This window comes from Rutidosis leptorrhynchoides, chromosome 3, assembly GCF_046630445.1.
Source record: "Rutidosis leptorrhynchoides isolate AG116_Rl617_1_P2 chromosome 3, CSIRO_AGI_Rlap_v1, whole genome shotgun sequence".
NCBI lineage: Eukaryota > Viridiplantae > Streptophyta > Magnoliopsida > Asterales > Asteraceae > Rutidosis > Rutidosis leptorrhynchoides.
Window position 1 is genome coordinate 269,187,944 of NC_092335.1, and position 4,464 is coordinate 269,192,407.

Genomic DNA, 4,464 nt, shown 5'->3' on the forward strand with positions numbered 1-4,464 from the left:
GATGCTTTCTAACAAAATGCTCTTTAAAAGGGCTATTTTACTCAAATGAGTATTTGGGCTTAAATACGTTGGGCTCATTTTTTGTTGTCTTTTTTTTTTTTTTTTTTTGTAAATTCAGGAAACAAAAACCGACCAGTTTTCTTTTCAACCATGCCTTCTTCTCCATGCTTTCTCCCTTACCTTATATCTCACCTCGTTTACTCTTTCTTCACTCAAAACTCAAATGTTACTGACCAAAACATCTCATCTCTCTCGGATGTAAAATATCTATCTCAGATCTAAAATCATCGATTACTGAAATATCCGATTAATAGCAAACTGAAATCAGTAATCGAAATTGATCGGAAGTTGCAAAATTAAACTATTGGAATATGAGACGAAGACCAGGAATCGGTGGTTTACAAACTGCTGCGGATGCTAGGGTTCGTATAAATTTCATGTCTTTTATTTATATTTACATACAATTGTAAATTTATCTCTTGCTGAATCTATCAATCGAATATTAAACTATGTTTTCATCAGGATCAATATCGATTACTAGGAGAAAATGTAGCAAAATTGAGAACAGATCCTATGAAACAACAGCTTTCCACGTTTCGTTCTCAATTAGAAGACTTTGCTCGTAAACACAAGGTATGTAACATTAGAATGTTTGTGGTGGGTCGTGGACCAGCTGTATGTACTCTTTATTCATTCAGGTGTAGTTTCTGTATATAATATTCATTCTAATTATTATGATTTGTGATAAAACTTAATCACCAGATTGAAATTTTAGTTGACATTCATATTAATCGATTTTTTTTTTCTTTTTTGTTCTTTTTGTCAAGAATGTTAATGAAGGTGCTGCAAAGGTTCTAATGTTAACAAGTCATTGCATTTGAACCCTCCCTTTTAGCTAATAATACGTGCTATTATTAAAACTCCCTCAAATTGGTTCACAACTAAAAGTGACGTACTCAAGTGAATGGGTTAGAATTGCCACCTCGACCTCAACATCAACATCAACATCAACATTTAAATGTGTTGTATATAAAGATTCTGGTTGATGGCTACAGAATGCCAAAATGGTACAAAAAGTTCTTTTAGGGGTCCGATGCCTGATGGTCAAATGTGTTGTATATAAAGATTCTGGTTGATGGTTGAATCTCCAAGAAGCAGGGAATTCGATAATGAGGTCACGTTTGGTGTGTGTCAACTCAACTCAACTCACTTATTTATGGATCTCATTTTTTTTTATTTTTTTTTTGTACTTTCTATTAATTAAAATCAAAAGAAGGGATGATCAGTGTCAATTTGTTGAATATCTATCTAAATCTAAATCTAAAGGTGTGTTGTCTGATGTAGGTTTTCTGTTTATCTGTGAGTTGGTCAGAAGGTGCCACAATTCTTCTTCGTCTTTACATCGGCCAATCTTGACTATAATACTACTGATAAAACAATAAAAAGATTCATCTGATGATACTGGAAGAAGAGACAACCCGTTTCTACATGTACAAACAAAAGATAAGTAAGTGCCATCACAAAAGATGGTGCCTACTATTAAAACCAACCTGGTCTTTAAGTTTCAACACCCAAATTGATTTCTGACTTCGCCAAGTAAGTGCAAGACTCAATCTTTTTTGCTTATTAAACCTTGATACACTATCTTTTTGGTGTAATCTTTAGGTATATAATGTTTATTTGCTACTTGACATTTTTTGAGATTGAAAGCTTTAAATATGATCTCAGAACTTTGAAATGGACAAAGATGACCAGTACATGTTTCCACATTTCATCTGTCACTCGCCCATCTTGCCATCTTTGTTCTTATGCTTATTCTATTTGACTATATCTGGCATACTGCAGTTAAACTTGGCCGAAGATTGTACCAAGATTGTATTGTACTATTATATAATTTTTGTCATTTCTCAGTAGTATAATAAATTAATAGAGAACGAACAGGTTAAAACATTATGTTGTATGTCAGTAGTCTGGTATTTTCATTTTGTTTGCTACTTTTGACTTTATCGAATGATATCATACATCCCTTTGTAGGTCGTATTTTGGAAGTGGATCTCTTTGAAGATGTTGGGCATGGTAACTCAGAGGTCCGTGTATCATTGTTCGATTGAGGGTACGTTATGTTCATATTTTTTGGATTGATAATGATTGCTTAGTTCATAGAGGGTACGGAGTATAATTTAAAAATTGTGTGACATTTGTTTGGTATAGGGACTAAGATTTTGTTAATTATTTGTATTACTCTATTATAGGGAAATGGGTAAAAAAGATTGTTGAGGCAACAAAGGGCAATAATATACAACAAATATGTGACAACAATGTAAGTTAATTAAATATCATCGATCGTTGGTTATGTTAATTATTTGTATTTCTTTATTTTCGTTGTTAAGATGAATAATTATTTATCAAAAATTCAATGATAATTAAGGGTCAAATTAGGGTTATAATAGGTTGTAAAGTCATAATGGGTCAGCATGGTTATAATGGGTTTTGAAAGTCATAATGGGTCATAATTGGTCATAATGGATTATAATGGGTTTTAAAAGTTAAACTAGGGTTATAAAAATTATATTAGGGTTATAATGGGTCTTAAAAGTCTTAATGGGTCAGCATGATTAAAAGTCATAATGGGTCATAATTGGTCATAATGGATTATAATGGGTATTAAAAGTTAAATTAGGGTTATAAAAATTATATTAGGGTTATAATGGGTCTTAAAAGTCTTAATGGGTCAACATGATTAAAGTGGGTTATAATCGGTTTTCAAAGTCAAATTAGGGTTAACATGGGTTTTAAAAGTAAAATTAAGGTTATACTGGGTTATAATGTGTTTTAGAAGTCATTATGAGTTGACGTAGTTTTTGAATGCAGATTTGGGTAATAGTACTTTATCAGCTAAAAACACCCCGTCAGATACCTTTATTTGACCTATGATATAAATAGAGCGAACAACGTTAAACTCCACTAATAAAATTCATATGGCTCGCTCTTAAATTATTTTGCTAAAACGATCAGCCGAAAGACACTCCTTTTGGTTTCCTTTTGGATACTCATGTTGTATGCTTATTTAGTTCTACTGATACTTGTGTATGTATATATCTTATTGTTTCAGGTTGGGTTATGAACCGGACTATTTCTTAAAAATAGTAGTAATGGAATTATCTTTTTGCAGTGTCATTTTATTTCTGATAGCCATCACATTTTATGTGACTTGGTGGTTCATTGATTTCGTCGATGGATTCTTCTACTACCCAGTCTATTATGTTCGTGGGACTAATACATTTGGTCAGTGTTCATCTTCGCACGCACGGACGCACGTACGCACGCTCGCTTTTAATTTTAGTTTTTGCCCAATTTGTTACATCATAGAAATAACTACTGATCAAATTTTCGGAACCTTGAAGAACACGATTTCATGTCCAGGTTGGATACATACTTAAAAAAGTATATAGCTTACCAACAATGACAAGACAATTGACGTATGCTTCATGTGTTTATAGTGCGAAAACCACAATGATGTGTTGCTGTTTATAGCAATTGCCTCAATCCACAATTTGTCCATGTCCAGTTAACTGTAGTGTTTGTAGCATCTACAAAGTATGTTATTATGTATGTCAAACTTTGTATCTATGTGCCCAGTTTGTTAATCTTTGATTGGTATTTTGTTGTCTAAGGCTTAGATATATTGGTTCTCCGAAGGATGAATGCATAGTAAACGATATACGTATAAACAATATCATTGTGCCTTGCTACATAAAGTTAATGCATAATCAATACACGTTGCTGCTCAAAGTCGCAGGAAATTTTGAGCAGCAACGCGCGCCTCTCTATCCCTGCACTGCTTTGTCATGTAAATACGATGTGCGGTAAATAACTATCGTAATCGCATAGAATTATCATTCGATACGTAGTCAATAACCATTGTAATCGCATACAATTGTCAGTAGCGTAGCGCGCACCCAAATCTTGTTCTCATCATCAACCTTTACTAAATCATGTACAGTATCCAATCATCCAACAATTAAAGTCAAGACCGAATCTTCATTACCGATTCTGAAAGAACTGAATACCGAATCAGAAATAATAACCGCCATACCGAATCTCATACCACAATTATACCGAATATGTTCATACCTGATGAATATTGAATTTTAAAATTCATCAAACTAATAAATTGAGGCTGAAAATTATTGAAAACAGATTCCTATAGTAGCGATTTTCATATTTTGAGAGAGATTAACGAGCAAAAACCACTTCAGAACTCAGATTTGGTGAAGAACAGTAGTTTGAAGATGATGAACACTTGAGAAATTGATTTTTCGATCTAGATGTTTTTAGGAATCGAATCCTTCATGAAAAATGTCACAAATCACCTTTCTATTGCTCGACAATCATTAAATCAACCTGAAACAACATGTGCATTTCGAATTTGAATTATATTCATACGGTTGACTTTGCAATCCA

At 32.9% G+C, this 4,464-nt stretch overlaps 1 long non-coding RNA gene across 3 annotated transcripts; it reads left to right on the top strand.

Annotated features, from left to right (window-relative positions):
• Positions 1-206: 206 nt before the first annotated feature.
• On the top strand, positions 207-3,732 carry LOC139897392 (uncharacterized). 3 transcript variants are annotated; one of them, XR_011776557.1, is made up of 7 exons: positions 207-422; positions 523-633; positions 828-1,184; positions 1,345-1,596; positions 2,035-2,113; positions 2,253-2,320; positions 3,173-3,732. It is a non-coding gene; the product is annotated as an uncharacterized lncRNA (long non-coding RNA). The 3 variants fall into 3 exon arrangements; XR_011776558.1 differs by having other exon boundaries at positions 523-1,184; positions 3,113-3,732; XR_011776556.1 differs by having other exon boundaries at positions 523-1,184.
• The last annotated feature ends 732 nt before the right edge of the window (positions 3,733-4,464 follow it).